Source organism: Mesocricetus auratus, unplaced genomic scaffold (assembly GCF_017639785.1).
Source record: "Mesocricetus auratus isolate SY011 unplaced genomic scaffold, BCM_Maur_2.0 Super-Scaffold_100676, whole genome shotgun sequence".
In the NCBI taxonomy this organism is placed as follows: Eukaryota; Metazoa; Chordata; class Mammalia; order Rodentia; family Cricetidae; genus Mesocricetus; species Mesocricetus auratus.
The window spans coordinates 118,932,019-118,950,205 of NW_024429266.1; positions in this window are offsets into that span (position 1 = coordinate 118,932,019).

Consider the following 18,187-nt stretch of genomic DNA (forward strand, 5'->3'; position numbering starts at 1 on the left):
TCCTTGAGGGGAGGAAATTGATGGAGATATCCCTTTTAGGGCTGAGTGTTCTAAAGTTTCTCACTCTCTGAATGTTGTCTGACTGTGGGTCTATGTCCTTTTCCCATCTGCTGCAGGAGGGAGCTTCTCTGATGATGGCCCAGCAAGGCACTGATCTGTGAGTACAGCAGAATGTCATCAGGAGTCATTTTATTGTTAAGTTCTTCCTGTAGAACAGCATTTGGTTTCCCCCTAGGTCACTGGGGTATCTGGTCTCAGGTTCTTGGTCACACGAGTAGTTTTGGGTATGGGTTCCATCTCATGGAATGGACCTTAACTCAATCAGATATTGGTTGGTTTCTCCCACAAGCTCTGTGCCGCTATTGCATCAGCATATTTTGCAGACATGTCACTCTTGTAGACTGGCGGTTTGTAGGAGGGCTGGTGTTACTTGTCTCCTTTGGTAGCATGTACCACAAATACTAGTTTGTGGGGCTGAAGACTTTAGGGAGGCACCATCATGACTTTGTGTTCAATGAGTTGTGTGGTTATTATCTTCAGTAATGCTGCCTTGTCATCAGTTTGTGGAGAATAGTCTTGATTTGGAGGTTCCCCGGAGACCCTTTTGGCCAATGACTTGATTAGATATAATCCATTCTTTTATTGGAAGCTTCATTTGGTGATGAGAGATGATCAGCTGGGACTTTGTCTTCCCTGTTATTTGCCAATTTTATTGAGATTGCCTTCATGTATGCATATACTATAGGAAGCTTCTATTTTATTAGGTTTCCATTAGACTCCTTGGATGGCTTAGTAAAAAGCTAAAATAGCTAAAAAAACAAAAACAAAACAAAAAAAACCCTGCCCCTCTCTACAATCCTTGCCTTGTTCCCCTTTTCCCTCCTCTTTTCTGTTTGATTCATTCTCTCACTTTGGTCCCTCCCATCCATCCAGTACCTCTATTCTATTTTCCCTTCTTAGTGAGATTCATCCTCCCACCCCAGTCTCTTACTCTCTACATACCATCTGAGGTTCTAAGGATTGAAGTTTTCTTATTAGTGATTATTAATAGTTAATAATAATTAATGACTTAACAGCTACATATATACATATATGTCTTTTATAGTTACATTCATTTACCTTTGAGTTTCACAATTTCATTTTTAACAACTGAGTGATATTCCATGGTAAAGATGTACCAGACTTTCTTTATCCATTCATCCATTGACAGACATCTATGGATGGCCATAGATGGATTATGAATAGAGCAACAATGAACATGTGTCTCTGAGCAAGTGTCTCTGGTGGGGATGAAGCATCCTTTGGATACATGCTCAGAGTGGCACAGTTAGATCTTGATGTCAATCGATCCCATTGTTCTGATGAGCTGCCACAGTGCTCTCCATAGCGACTGTGTGCTTTCATAGCTGGGGTTGTGTAAAAAATTTTCAGATAAAAGAGAGTCACAAGTCTGTTCTACAAGACCAGAGCAGCATCGAGTCCCTTCACTAGTCAGCACATTATTTGTCACTGTGTGCATGGGACTTGGGTCTATATGAGAACCTCAGGGTAAACTTGTCCTTCACATCAGGCTCCATTTTCTGGGCTGATGTTCTAGAGTAACCACACATGGTGATCCTGTGTTCCTGTCTAAATCTCCAGCCTTGAGCAAAGGTTCCTCTTTCTGGTTCCCATGCTTTCCCAGTCAGGACGTGTTTCATTCTTCACACACCTATGGACACAAGGTTCCTGCCTTCATTGAGCTCCTGTCCTGACTAGAAACTCTTCCTTTCTCCCCTCCCTGCCTCCCTGCCTCCCTGCCTCCCTGCCTCCCTGCCTCCCTGCCTCCCTGCCTCCCTGCCTCCCTGCCTCCCTGCCTCCCTGCCTCCCTGCCTCCCTGCCTCCCTGCCTCCCTGCCTCCCTGCCTCCCTGCCTCCCTCCCTCTCTCCCTCTCTCCCTGCATCTCTCCTGTACCTCTTTGCCTGCCTGCCTTCAACAGTACTCTGGATTATCATTAAGGCTTTCTAAAATACCTGGACCCTTCTCTTTATTATAGAGTTAGATGTCATTCACCCAAATTCCTGAAGTAGATATGTCCACGTGGTACAACTGGTCATCTCTGAACTATGAACAGTAGCTATCTGGATCACTTTGCTGTTTGTACTGGCTGTTTTTGTGTGCCAACTTGACACAAGCTAAAGTTGTCAGAGAGGAAGGAGTCTCAGTTGAGGAAATGCCTCCCTGAGATCCAGCTGTAAGGCATTTTCTTAATTAGTGATCAATGGGGATGGGGGTAGCCCATGGTGGCTGATGTCATCCCTGGGCAGTTAGTCTTGGGTTCTATAAGAAAGCAGGTTGAGAAAGCCATGGGAGCAAGCTGGTAAACAGCTCCTGCTTCCAGGATACTGCTCTGAGATCCCATCCTGAGTTCCTTTAGTGATGAACAGCAATGTGGAGATATAAGCCAAATAAACCCTTTCCTCACCAATTTCTTTCTTTCTTTCTTTCTTTCTTTCTTTCTTTCTTTTTTTTTTTGGTCTTGATGTTTTGTTACAGCGTTAGAAACCCTAACTGAGACACCATTGAAACATTAAGGAACCCATGTAAGAGTCACTATATTCAAATTTTCCTTGCTGGAGCAGGTCAATGGGCACATATCTATCGTTGGTTATGTTTTTTGAGATTATATTATGATTATGTAATTTCCCCCTTCCCTTTTCCTCCCTTCAAACCCTTCCATATACTCCTCATTGTTCTTTTTCACACTCTTGGCCTCTTTTAAAATTAATTAATTAATTGTTCTTGCCGTAGTTGTATGTGCATTCCTAAATATAACCTGCCCGGTCTATATAACATTACATGTATGTGTTTTCAAGGCTGTCCAGTTGGTATTGGATAACTAATTGATGCACTCTTCCCTGGGGAAGGCTATTTTTCCATTCTCAGCATCCCTTAGTTGCTTGTAGTCCTTTGTGTAGGGTTGAGGCCCCTTGAGTGTTACCCTGGTCCTCTTTGGCATGTTTGCTTTTGTCCTTGCTCAATTCATGTTTAGGAGTCATGTTGATGACCTTTATGGGTGTAGCATCTGACATTACCAGGAGACAGAGTCTCACAGCAAACTCCCTGATCCCTGGTTCTCACAATGTCTTCTCCCTCTAAGTGCCAGTGTTCCGTGAGCTTCGGATGCAGGAGTTGTTTTGTATATGTGCCCTTTGGGATCGGACACATCACAACTTCATTTGGATTGACTATGCTTTAAACCTTCTCCTTCTGTGGCAAAGAGAAATTTCCTTGATGAGGGGCGAAGACTATGCTTATCTGTGCGTATAAGGACAACTATTTAGAATGTAGTTAGTAATTTGCTGGTTTAATTAAGTTGTAGTTGTAGGTTCTCCTCCAAGATCCATGACTTCACTATCTCTGGGCAGTTGCTAGGTTTCCAGTATAAGGAATGGTTTTCCTCTTGTTGAGAGGGTCTTAAGTCCAATTATAGAGTTGCTGGTTTGAGTTCCAAAGTATGGATGGCATAATGTGCCATTCAAGTTATTGTCCTGCTGGTTGTTGTGGTTCATAGGAGTCATAGCTAAGGAAAACTTTTAGTTGCTTCCTTTCTTTGGAAGCTTGAATGCTGCTATTTGGTATGATGCAATATAGTCCTTAGGGAAGAGGCTTTCAGGTCAATTCTAGTTCAGGTGCTTCTAGGCCCTGTGTCTGAAGTGTATGACATCTTTAGTAATATGGTATTATCATCCACTTCTTGGGGACAACCAAGGGCAATAGTAATAACCACTGATATTTTGGCAGTCTCTTGGAGAACATTGACCAACAACTCAAAAGAATGCTTCTCATGCCTAATGCTGGGGTTTTTGGCTATGTTGCCTTTGCCTCTTGGAGGGAGCATTATCCTTCCAGATAAGAAACTTTCATTTAAACTATATATGTATGTTTATACACAGACTGACATGTATTGTAGGTTTTTTGGTAACATTATTAGTCAGGGTTTTCTAGAGGAACAGAACTGATAATATACATATTAAAATAAAAGGGGCTTATTAGAGTGGCTTATAGTCTGACATTGGCTGTCTACCAATGGAAAAATCCTAGAATCCAGTAATTGTTCAGTCCATGAGTCTGGATGACTTAGCTAGTCTTCAGTATACATTCAGTATACACCACAATCCCAAAGAAGTGGGTTCTAATACTGCGAAGGCATGGACTTGCCAGTGAGAGTAAGGGGAAGCAGAGTAAGAGCAAAGACTTCCTTCTTCCAGTGTTTTATATAGGCAGCCAGCAGAAGGTGGCCCAGATTAAATCGGAAGATCTGGATTAAAGGTGGGTCTTCCCATTTCCCTCACATCTGCTTTAATTAATTCCAGATGTAGCCACACTGGCAACCAAGAATAGCCATCACAGGAAGACAGTTGATAGTATGATCCCTTATGACTTTTTCAGACACCCTTTCTGTCATCCTCCCTCTCTCCCTGTATCTGTCTCCATGCCTCCTCCCCAGTTAGAGTGCCCCTGATCACATGTACTCTACTACCCCTCTCTGTTACTTGCCTGCTTTTAGTTTCCTGGTTTCTGCAGTTATTTCAGGATCGTTAGCTTTAAGTCTGGTGTGGAGAGAGTAGGTTAGGGCAGAAGAGATGGTGCACTTGGGAGTTGAGGTGGTCAAGAGAATGGAAATGGAAATGGCTTAGAAAGTTGAACTCAGGTGGAGAAAGGGGACTGGTGTACAGGACGTGCCTGCTCTTCCAAGCCTAGCGTGTGACGGTAGATCTGACTGGGCAGGAAGGTTGTATGTGGCATGGGAGGGGGACTATGGATTGTGGGATAGGCAGGATGGGTTCTGGAAGAAGCCTAGAGATGTTTTGTGATGCACTCAGGGGTGACTATACTAGTCTGGAGTCCTGGATGCAGGAAATGGAGAGGATCAGGGGCCTCACGAGGCTAGACCCTGTGGAAGAATGTGGGAGATCTGGCTTGGTGGAGAATTTGGATGCCCTGCAGGAGGGATCTGTGGGTTGTAGAAGGTAGGGTAGGTTATGGAAAAGTCTAGAGGTTGGTTGCAGTGCAGGCAACAGTGGCCAGACTACGTGGGGACACTGGGCATGGGACCCAGGTCAGATCTTTTGGGTATGTGGATGGGGGGAGTCAGGAAGACCGGACCTTGGAGAAGGTTGGGGAATCCTGTAGCTGTTTAAAATTATAGAGCATAGTGATAATGATTTGTATAGCATACTGCAGGGCGTTCTACTCATAGCACTGGAAACAAGAAAGGACAAAATAAATTGGGTTCCCAGTAGGGAGTGTGGAAGGTTGAAGACGCTTTAAGAAGCAGAGTTTAGTGGGTAACCCATTTCTATCGTTGTACTTTTTAACTGTTACCCTGTGGTGGTGTGCAGTAGAAGCTTTGTCCATTATTGGGTAAATACACCAAAACTTTGAGAATATATGTACCTGTATGTATTTTAGGAAGCTCCTGCAGTAATACATTTTCATATTTTTGAGAGGCCTTCAGTGTTATTTATCCTTCCCAGTATTGACTTAGTTCCTGCCCTTCTGCTTTCACTCCATTTAATCCTTCCTGTCCTATTATTCCACTTTAACCCTTTACACTCCTGCATTCCATTTCCTTTCCCTTGAAAGCCACCTCACCATGGGGCCTTTTGCTAATTTCCTGACCCGTACAGGTGTTCCAAATGGAACCCAAACATCTGAAGATTCCAAGTTGTGCACAAATGAGAGAAAACATACAATATTTGTCTTTCTGGGTCTGGGCAGCCTCACTCAGAATAACCGATTCCAACTCCACCCTCTTACCTGTGAATTTCATAACTCCATTTCTTAGCAGCAGAATAATATTCCACTGTGTAAATGTTGCAAATTTTCATTATCTGTTCATCATTTGAAGATGGACATTTGGCACAGCCATATCTGATGGACATGGCAAAAGTCCTAAGGTCAGCGCAGCCGTTTGACAAAGCTCGGCAAAGCTGAGTCTCCCAATGGCTGCTTTGCCACTTTTGGCTTTGATCTCCACATGTTGTATACTTGGGGAACTTTCAGGATTTGTACAATTTGGGGATATTGGGTTGATGGGAAATTTCTTGTGAATCCTTTATGCCTTCTCCAAGAAGTAATGCTTCTAAGTTTCTCCAGGAAAGTCCTGAGCACACTAACCCTCCTGATTTTAGGGAGCTATCCTTATCTACTTGAAGGTATTCATTATTCCTTGGAGGTTGTGACACGCATAAAGAAGCCAGAGGTCTCTCTATGAGGCTATGAGACACTCTTGAAACATCTGTCCCTGTACTTGCTCAGGAACAAGACAAGCAAAATAAAATAAACTTAAAAAGTCAACAAGATTTTACCACAAGTTGGCCACAGATCAGATTACAAGCCTCTTCCTTCCATATGCTCAGGCGGTTACATGGCATATGCAACAACAAAGTTAGATTAGCTGAAGTTACCTCCACCCTGCAGGGGACTTTTGTTGATAAGCAAAGAATTGTGTAGAAAGATGGAAAAAATGAGGAAATCAGGACCTCCCTTTATTAGAAAAGTTAACTTGTACAGAGCTACTGTGCAGTCATATGACCGAGAAGCAAATGAACGACAGAATTACACACATAAACAAATTCTATAAATGTAAACATTGTGTTCTGCCAGAAATTGAATAATAACTGCAGCAGCTTCGGCCTGAGGATTTTCTTGGGCACTCTGATCATTATTAAAGAGTTAATAGTACACTGCTCAGGACATGGCAATCTGGTGGGAGTCTCATGACAGGCACTGGGAGGTAAGTGGAAGCAAGAAGGACTGGCAAGGGGTACCGCCCAGGCTTGCATCCTAATAGCCATCTCTCAGGACTATTCACTCATTGTTATGGGAGGTGCATTAATCCCTCCATGATCATGAAACATTTATGACCTAATGCTTCTAAAGTTCCTGACCACACCTATTACTACTGTGATGTTGGTTTCTGAACTGAGGACAAACCATCTCCCAGATACAACACTTTCTTTTTTAAAATTAATACAATATCTTTGAGAATTTCCCATAATGTATGTTAATAATATTCATACCCTACTCCTCACCCTGACTACTCCCAGTTCTATACCTGACTCTGAATCTTCTCCAAACTTACTTGGTGTGCCCTTTTTAAAAAAATTGTTTCGATTACCCATGAACTCCAGTCGGCGATGCTAATAAACTCACGGGCATGGGTCCACCCACTGGAGCCTGGGTGATCTACCAGAGGCCATGCTCTTAAAGAAAACTGGCTCCCAGCCGGGCGTTGATGGCGCATGCCTTTAAAGCCAGCACTCGGGAGGCAGAGACAGGGGGATCTCTGTGAGTTCAAGGCCAGCCTGGTCTACAGAGCGAGTTCCAGGACAGCATCCAAGACAATACAGAGAAACCCTGTCTCGAAAAAACAAAAACAAAAAAAAACTGGCTCCCCTTTCCCCAGAGTCATCAACTGCCAACAGTACTTCAGCAACGGCTGTGTGCGTGGGGACTCATGAGTCCCTTTCCTTGCCTTGCTGGAATGTTTACTGGTTTGGTCTTGTGCAGTTTCTGTGGAGACAGCTATAACTGCTGTGAGTTCATGAAGGCTACTGTCATGTTCAAAAGTCACCGTTTTGTTCTTGTCATCCCCAGTCTTTGGCACTTACAATCTGACTATCCTATCACGATGATTCCTCTGTGGTGTGTGTGTGCGCGTGCGTGAGTGTGTGAGTGTGCGCGCGTGTGATCTAGCTCCCATTTGAGGCTGAGCACTCACTCTCTCTTTAGCTGTACTTTGATCAGTTGTGAGTTTCTACATTAACCACTGTCCTCTTCACAGGGGAAACTTCCTTGCTGATGTCTGAGTGCTGCACTGATCTGTGAGTAGAGAGATATGAATTGAGAGGGTAGTTTGATGCTATGCCATGGGTTCTTGGCTAAATTTACATTACCATGCATGCATTTCCTCTTATGAAGCAGGCCTTAAATGCAGCCAGAAAGTGTTTGGTTACACCTATAGATACATGCCACTTTTGTACCGATGGCATCCCTCACCACACTGGTGATTATTGTAGTTCACAGGGCTCACAGCTGGGTAATACTCTTGCCTTCCCTCCAGATAGTCTACATAGCATCTTCCAGCATTGTGGAAGCTAGCCAGCATGGTCAAAGCTTCCTGGTTACTACCACTTGATTTCTCAACGTCCAGTAACCACAAGAAATAGGTCTCACAGTCAAGGTCTCGTGAGAAACCAAGAGTAGTGGTAACTAATGATTTGCCCGCCAACTGGTGATAATGCCAGTATTGTGCCTATACACAATGGAGTTTTATTCAGCTGTAAAAAATGAAATTAAGAAATTTATAGATAAATAGGTGGAACCAGCAATAACCCTGATTCGGAAATACAAGCGATCAGATTCTCACTCATATGTGGATTCTATCTTTGAATTTTTGGGTTTGTGTGCTTAACTTGAAGTACCTGTAGATGTCAGGAGACTAGAAAGAGGACATAGGCGGACAGCAGGGAGGGGATCTTAGGGGATGGGGAACAGTAAACAGGGGTGGTGTGGAAGCAGAATGCTGGGGAGCAAGGTTTTGATGGGAAGAGGAGTAGAAGGGTGTGGAATCCATTTATTCATTCATAAAAATTCATTCTTCATCAGATGTGAGTTACAAATATTCCTCCCCAGTCTGTCTTCATTTCCTAACAGCATGTTTAGAATCAGCATTTTTCATTTTTACACAGCCTAGGGTATTTTTCCAGGTTTTATTTTTTCTAATTTTGTTTACAGATACTATTTTTGTGCAGCAGCAAATAGGAAGATTTTGAAGAATTTTGAGCAGAGGATGTAACGCGTGTTGTCTTCCTGCCAGCCATTTGGGCCCTTCTGCAGTTAGCCCTTTGGGTCCCCCTGCTGTCTCAGACCCCAAATAGCACACAGGACGCTATATTAATTATAAGCTGTTGGCCGTTTGTTTGGTTTCTTATTGGCTAGCTCTGACTTAAGTATTTAACCCATAATTGCTAATCTGAGTATTTCCATGTGGCCTTCTCTTACCGGAGGAAGGATCCAGGCATGTTACTTCTCCAGCATCCTACATTGGGACTCCTGTGCCTCTGTTTCTCAGAATCCTGCTTGACTCCTAGTCCCACCTTTCCTGCTTCCCTATTGGCCAACAGTGCTTTATTCAACAACCAATAAGATAAGCACATATACACAGACGGACTTAAGAGGAGAAGCATATTGAAAGAGAAATTAAGATAAAAAATGGTCCAATTGTAGATAAAAGGATTGGAGTAGAGATAAATGTTGAGTAAGAAAAATCAACTGTTAAAATGAATTAGATGCAAAAAATGAGGGTTTAGAGAGGTATGGAGATATGCATATAGAGAGGTATGCATAGCTTTATGCATTACAATTATACCTCTGCTCTGCTGAGGGGCAGAGTAGAGTTCTCTGTGTCTAAGGCAAGAAGACTCCAAAGGAAGCTGTGGAGACCTATGACCCAAGGGCATCCTGTCTGCTCAACCCCATGTAGTTGCATTTCAAATGTACTCCTCTTTGTGAATCATGGTTTCTGAGTCAAGAAATACGTTTTTCTATATTGCAACCCCTGCAATGATTATATAGACTCAACAGTTGCAGAAATTTCTAGTCAGTAATGCTCCCCACCCAAAAATTTGAAAAAAATTTAAATGCAAACCTGATGACAAAATTAACAAAAATACTGCATAAAAATACATTACCCCCAAATAAGTTCAAAGCGTGCTAGTGAGGTAGAATAGTGGGGAAAGGTGCCTGTCACCAAGCCTGAGAGTCTGAGAGTTCAATTCCCAGGATCCACACGGTGGAAGGAAACAACCAATTCCAGCAAGTAGTTCTCTCATGCCACACCCCCACGCCAAATAAATAAATAAAAATTTAAAGAATTAAGAAACAGAGTCTTCAGATTTTATGTACATGGTGTATATGAAACACACATATCTTGTGTTTAGAATGGGCTCTTATGACCTGGATGTCTTGTTATGTGTATGTAAGCATTTGAAATCAAATCCTGAAATGCTAGTTAAGATAAGCCCTACTCAGTATGATTCATTAGCAGCTGCCTTATCACAAACCACTTCAACACCCAGGGTTATAAAATCACTACCCTTTACTAAGCTCCTGACTCTCAAGACTGACTTCCTGGACTGGGATCAACACTGACACATGGGTTTTGCCAGGTTCTCTTGAGTAGCTGAGGGTGGCTTTGCCAATCTTGATTGAGCATGCCACGTCTTGGTTACTTGGCTAGGATGGCTAATCTCTGCACTACCAGGGTAGTCCAGGGCATTTCCTCAACAGTTGGTGGAGATCCGGAGGACACAAACCTTCAAGAAAAGCCTGCTCCAGACCCAGGTTCAAGCAGAAAATGCCCTCTACTGCATTTTGTCCACAGAAATATGCTAACAGGCAGCCACATTCAAAGAGGCGGTGGAGGGAGGGAATCCACCCCAGTGGATTTAGCAAACAGTATTTCTGAGGCATGGGCATTTTTGAGACATTCCTTGGAAACAGAAGTCTCCCAGGGACCCTTCTTTTCAAGTTTGTGGTGACGCAATTACTTGTGAGTCTAGCTTTCATTAAATTTGTCGTTACATGATCGGGGCTTTACAAATGAAGCTGACTTAGCATCTGGCATGTAACTCCTAATTCCTGTTATTCATTTCACACAAAATTGAGTCGCAGTGGTATGAGCACAGGCTGTGCAGTGCTACAAGTGTTAAGTAACGATTGACCCTCCCCGGAGTTCTCCATTTGGGCACTTGGAGGAAGCGCCTCTCGTAATTTTCAACAGCGTGTTATCTATGAGATGATCTTCCTTTTAGCTGTGCTGGGCTTTCAGATGCATTAATATAGCTTAATATCTCTTCCCGTTGCGTATCTAATTAAAAGCTTGTTGGATTTTCGAAGAAGAAATCATATACCCATGCACTGGTAATGAAGTCTGCTAATAACCAGGAGGAAAGCATCGTCATGGGACAACATCAACCAGACACAAGAGATCAGGCAAAGAGACCCGGCCTCCTGAGAAGGCCACTGTTGCCGAGGTGAGCAGAGCATCGGTGTGGGTCCTGTTTCGTGCTGGATCTGGGGCTCTCTGCTCTGGGGAGAGGAGCTCATAAGATTGCCCATCTGCCTTCTAGCTTCCTGAATCCCCCTTCCTTTCCGGGCTGCCCTTGGCCCCTCTGGGTCTCACAGCGGGCAATGCTGCACTTGTAACAACTTGCCACTAGATGGCACCAACTTTGCACTAAAAAGCTCTTTGACTTGCACAGACCCTTTGGAAAGAGAGGTACTGAAGACTGTTTCTCCTGGAATCGCCACCCGTACACTTCTCTATCCCTCTTCTCACCCCATTAAAAATTAGATTTTTTTCTAGAAGCTCTTTTGCATGATTTTGGAGTTAGAAGAAGTGTGTGTGTTTGCGCGTGCATGCCTCTCTCTCTCTCTCTCTCTCTCTCTCTCTCTCTCTCTCTCTCTGTGTGTGTGTGTGTGTGTGTGTGTGTGTGAGAGAGAGAGAGAGAGAGGGAGGGAGGGAGGGAGGGAGGGAAGGTGGGAGGGAGGGAAGGTGGGAGGGAGGGAGGGAGATGAAGCGATGATAGTAAGGAGAGAAGAGAACTACTTTGTGGAGTCACAAGGTTGCTAGGGAACCTCTCCAAGGGCCTTGGCTTCACTGGGCAAAATCTCACTCTCACAACCCTAGTGGCAGGCACTCTTGAACATTCATAGCGGGCTGCTATCCACGTATCTGTCTTCACTTCAGACACCGAATGTCTTTCTGCTCTCTAACCCCAAGCTTTGCGTTTTCTTTTCTTCATCGTGGGGGCAGCGACATCCCCATCTATAACACCCATTATCTCTGTCACCTTCACAGACCCAACCCATTCTTTAAGTCTACCTGCTATCCTTGATGCCATCTCCCTGGGGCCAGCCCCTCAGAACTCCTCTCCTCCGCACTGTTGCTGAATGACGATGCCATTGTTTGACCAATATTGATTACACATGCCTTGATACTGACACTAGGGATCCAGCGGTGACAACCACAGCTGAACCCTTACAGATGTTCAGAGCTGTTGAGACAAATGGAAACTGTGGTTTCCAAATGCTTATTTTTGCCCCACAGGGACACCTAGCAATGTCTAGAGATGTTTTGGGTTGTTAGGAAGGGACGCTGCTCCTGGCACCTACCGAGGAGAAGGCAAGGCTCCAGCTACATATCGTAGTTGGCACAGGGCAGCCCACGACAGATTCTATAGCCCTAAGATGACAAGGGTGCCAAGGTTCGCTGGGGTGCTGGGAGTCATCGCACGGAGAATTGCTGTGGTTTGGGTAGAGTCCCCGAAAGATTCCTATGTTGAGGGCTGTCCTTCAGCCTGCCATTCTGGGTGTGGGTACAAGCACTAGGAAGTGGAGGCCAGAGGAACCACTTTGATTCCCAGGGTGGGGGATCTTGATCTCTGATTTCCAGGCTGCCAAGTGGTGAGTGGGTCTCCTATCATGATGTAGCTTGATGACACAGGTCCAAGCCTGCTTCTTTGCTCTCTTATGGGGCTTTGTTTTGGTGATGGGAAACTGGGGAGCATGGCGGTTGGGGGTTCTGTCCAGGAGATACTGTTGCAGCTACAGCTGTCAGGATAATTCCATGTTTTCTTCCAAAATATTATTGTCTCATGTTTAAGTTTACAAAAACTCTTAAATCAGCTTCCATGTGTACAGGAAGATGATGAACAATGACCTTTTCCTCTTTGCTCTCCAGTCTTTCTGCTGGTTCCTTGACAACCACTATTTTTATTTTTATTTAAAAACTCTTTATTGAAATGTAGCAGGCTCAAGTGAAATACCACACAAATTATAAGCATCAGTGTCAATATCATAATAGTCATGTGATTCCCACCTAGGTCATGTGAAAGAATTCCAGTGCCCAGAAGCGTCCATCCCTGGAGGCGTTCACTAGCATGAGTTTGAGAGAAGTAGATTTCTTATTCCTGTGTTAGATTCTTTCGGTGGCCTTGTTGGCTACTTGTTGGTGGGGAGTGATTCCAGGTCCTCATGCACATTGGGCGACACTTCAGTCTAGAAACTGAGTACAAAGATTCCTATGGAATACACTCCTTAATGTCTAGATTGTTTCATATCAGATCTTATGCCCTTGCTGCTTGTGTATGTGCAGAGATAGCTCATTGTCACTGTCATCTCATACTTAAAAATAACCAAAGTGTCAGTTTACTTATCCATTCTTTTCTTAAACTTCTTTATTGAATCTTTCAGGGTTTCACATCATGCACCCCAGTTTTGCTCACATCCCCTCATCCCTGTTTCATCTCCCATATGAAAGAAAACAAAACAAAGTAAGTGAGCAAGCAAACAATAGCAAGAACGAGAAATAAAAAAGAAATGGAAGAAAAAACCCAATAAACTAAAACAGAACAACAACAACAAAACCACACCCGAAACACCAAAATCTCTGCTTCTCCTTCTCTCCTGCCTCTCCATCACCTCTTCATCCATCCTTGGAGACTTCTGGGTGTCATATACTATACCCCTTTGTTCCATCAGCTTGACGGGCAACTGTCAGTTGCATGAGTTACTGGTCTGGTTCAAGGCCTCTAGTTTTTGGTACATCATCTTCACTGGAACTCTTCTGAGATATCCTGTGTCTTGGAGATCTTATGGGTATCATTTTACAGGACCAGTCCCTTCACAAGCTCCAGCAGGACCTGTTTTAGTTTTTTTTCTTTTCTGAATATTCATGCCTTTATTTTTAAAAAATATTTTTATTTTTAATTTATTTTTAAAATTTAAATTAGAAACAAGTTTGCTTCACATGTCAATCCTAGCTCCTTCTTCCTCCCCTCTTCTCCCGCCCCCCCTCCAAACCTCCCCCAACCCCTTACCCTATCCCCACCTCACTCTCCAAGGAGGGTGAGGCCCTTCTTGGGGGTTCTCGAAAGTCTGTCATATGATCTGGGGCAGGACCTAGGCCCTCCCCATGTGTCCAGGCAGAGACAGCATCCCTACACGTGGAATGGACTCCCAAAGTCCATCTGGATGACAGGGCTAAATGCTGGTTTATTGCCTGAGGCCCCAAAGGATGCTGAGGCCTCCTCACTGACACCCACATTCAGGGGGGTCTGGATCAGTCCCATGCTGACCTCTCAGCTATCAGTCTGGGGTCTATGAGCCTGATTCTGTGGGTTTCACTTGCCAAGTCATAATCCCTTTGTTCATCACTCCTCCCTCTCTGCAGCTGTGTTCCAGGAGTTCAGTTCAGTGTTTAGCTGTGGGTGTCTGCCTTTGCTTCCTTCAGCCACTGGATGAAGGCTCTAGGATAGCATACAAGGAAGTCGTCAATCACGTTATAGGGAAGGGCATCTAAGGTAGCCTCTCCAGTATTGGTTAGATTGCCAGCTGGTGTCATCCTTGTAGGCCTCTAGACATCTCACTTGTGCCAGATCTCTCTTCAAACTTATAATGGCTCCTTCTATTATGGTATCTCTCATCCTGCTCTCCTCTATTCTTCCCCCTACTCAACCATCCTGCTCCCCCATGTCTTCCTCTCCCTTCCTCTTCACCCCCTCTCTTTCTCTCAACTTTCTCACCCCCCCACCCCCGTGCTCCCAATCCCCTCAGAAGATTCTGTCCTGTTCCCCTTCTCTGGGTTACCATGCATTGCATATCTCTCTTAGGGTCCTCCCTGTTTCCCAGACTCTCTGGCTGGGGATTCTGTTTCAGTTTTTGACTACTTTAAATGATAGAGTGTATACATCTTTTAGTACACACACACACACACACACACACACACACACACACACACAGTTACATTCCTGGTCATAAGAATGTGTATGTTGAACTTTAGAGGACAGTTTTCACAAGTGGCTGTAAAACTTTATACTCCCACAGGATGTCCATCTGGTGTCAGTGCCTGTGGTGTTGCCACTGTTTTACATTCGGCTATTCCTGTGGGCAAGCAATGGCATGGCATCTAAAAGCAATGGTTTTAATGGTCATGATCATTCCTGTGTTGAATAATGAAACTGGATATATTTCCTGCAGTCCTGGCACTGAGCCCCAGGCCTCATGCATGGTAGGCAAGTACTCTCGCATTGACTGAAAGCCCCAGCTTAAGTGGCTTTTTATATGATTACTTGATAGTTGAATAACCCCCTTTGTGAATGCCTACTCAGATCTGCTGTCTGCCTGCTCAGAGTTCACAGTACGGGGCCGATTTGGAGTGTTCGTATTTTCTGGATATCAAGCCAGTGACCCACACTGCTTTCCCTGACTTGCTTCTTCTGTTCTTTCTGCCCCTTCCCCTTCCAGGTTCTGAGTCTTGAGGGCGTGACAGAGATGTTTCATTTAAGGCAGATGCGTTTTGTGTGTGTGTGTGTGTGTGTGCGCGTGTGTGCATGCACACGCATGTACGTGTGAGTGCATGTGTGTATGTGTGTGTTGCAGATGAATAAGTTACACTCTTCCATAAGTTTTCAAGCATGTTATATCAATATGATATTATACCTGTACTCACCACATTGTGCAGAGCACTCTCAGGGTTATTCTCCTCCAGCTGAGATGATGTTTGCTTTGGCCTGTGTCTTTCAGTCTTTCTTTATCTGTTTCACCAGGATAATCCCAAGACTGGTTAGCTCACTCATCTCAGTGTTTCTGATCACGCCTGCACCTTTACCATCCACAGGCTCTAGCCACCATGCTTTCTGGGGTCCTGCTTTTGGTGTTTCCAGTCATCAGTTTCTTTTATTTATAATTTTTTTTCATTTTGCATCCCTCCTTCCCCTTCTCCTGCCCCACTTACTCTTCCCTTCCTATCCCCCATACACTCCTCAGAGGAGCTAAGGCCTTCCTTGGGGAGTCAACAAAGTCTGGCATACCAAGTTGAGGCAGGATGAAGTTCCTCCCCGTTGAGCAAGGTGTCCCATCATAGGGAATGGGTTCCACAAAGTTAGTTCATGTGTCCAGGGTAGATCCTGGTCCCACTGCCAGACCCCTGCCCCTCAACAGATCAAGCCACATAACTGTCACCCACATTCAGGGGGCCTAGTTTGGTGCCATGCAGGTTTCCTAGCTCTAGTCCATAGTTCTTGAGCTCCCTCTAGCTTGGGTCAGCTGTCTCTGTGGTTTTCCCCATCATGATCTTGACCACTCCTCTAGTTCATATGATCCCTCCTCCCTCTCTTCAGCTGAACTCCAGGAGCTCAGCCCAGTGCTTGGCTGTGGGTCACAGCACCTGCTTTCATCAGTTACTGGATGGTTCTATGATGACAATTAGGGTAGTCACTAATCTGATTGAAGGGGAAGGCCCATTCAGGAACCATCTTCTGCAATTGCTAGGAGTCTTAGGTGGGGTCATCCTTGTGGATTCCTGGGAATTTCTCTAGCACCAGGTTTCTCTCTAACCCCATAATGTCTCCCTCTATCAAGATATCTCTTTTATTGGTCTCCCCCTCTGCTCCTCCCTCAGCTTGACCCTCTTGATCTTTCGAATTCCCATCCCCTCCTTTCTACCCCCTCCCAGTTTACCCAAGAGATATTAACTATTTTCCCTTCCGGGGGCCCTCTTAGAGTTCCCCCTTTTACCTAGTTTCTCTAGGGTTGTGGACTGTAGGCTGGTTATTCTTTGCTTTATGACAAATATCCACTTACGAGTGAGTACATGTTTGTCTCTCTGTGTCTGGGTTTCCTCACTCAGAATGTTTTTTTTTTCTAGTTCCTTCTTTTTTCAGTCATCAGTTTCATGGGGAGCTTTCAGACTTCTGATTTTACCCCATTAGTTATTTGTCTCTCCTGTGTTATCAAATTGCTGTAATTTTATTACATGTGCTTATATCTGATTTTGCAAGTTTTCAATAATGCTCATTTTAAAGTGGCTCTGGATCTTTCCATTTGCTTTCATTATAAATCTCAGAATTGCCTTATACATTTCCCCCCAAAGCAGTGCTCACTATTTTGATTGAAAGTCCGTTGTATTTTTAAAGTCATTTTCAGTGTAACTAAAATCATTTTTTCGCAAATCCACATTTAATTTTTGACAGTTTCACATCTGAGTACTTTATATCATTTATATCCCTCCTTCCTTCTCTCCCCTCCAAATACCTAAATCACTCTCAAGCTTGATTTCTTCTTTAATTTTTCTTTTTTCTTTATTGAGACTATATCTCACATAATATACCCTGATTACAGTCCCACCCTCTTCCCAGGTCCTCCCCACCTCCCCTACTATCCAGACCCACTCCTTTTACCAACTGTCATTAGAAAACAAACAGGCTTCTAAGGGACAATAATAGAATAATGTAGAAAAAGAGAAAACAAAAACTAACATGAAACAAACAAATACAAGGGAAGGAGCCCAAGAAAAGGCAAGAGAATCGGTTATAAACATAGAGACCTTCTCATTCACTCACTCAGGAATCCCATGGAAACACTAAACTGAAAGCCTATATATTATGCTCAAAGGGCCTGCAGGGTACAAGGAGAGAGGGAGAGAGGGATAAAATTTAAAAAGTGATAAAATAAAAACGGAAAGGTTGAACAAAATAAACAAAAGAAAAACGAAAAAGCTTTGCCATGAAATTATGAGACAAGGAACCTCCTAAGTTGAGTTTGTCTTATGTTGGCATCCACTGCTGGGCATGCGGCCTGCCTTTACAAAGAGGTTGTTTCTCCAGTGAGGCGCCCTTAGTAAAAGCTGAAATTTCATTTGCACATGGCTATCAGTTGGAGATAGGCTCTGGGTTAGAGATGGGGCATATGCCCTCTTCTCCTTTCAGATCTAGGACTCCATCTGGTGTAGACATGTGTGGGCTCAGTGCATGCTGCCTAAGTCTCTGTGAGTTCATGTGTGCACTGCTCCTGCTGTGTCTAGAAGGCCTTGATTCCTTGGTGTCCTCTGTTCCCTCTAACACTTACACTCCTTTTGCCTCTTCTTCTGCAGAGTTCCCTCATCCCTGAGGGGAGGAAATAGATGGAGACATCCCTTTTAGGACTGAGTGTTCCAAAGTTTCTCACCCTCTGAGTATTGTCTGACTGTGGGTCTATGTAATTTTCCCATCTGCTGCAGGAGGAAGCCTCTCTGATGATGGCCGAGAAAGGCACTGACTTATGAGTACAGCAGAATGTCATTCTTGTTATGTTCGTC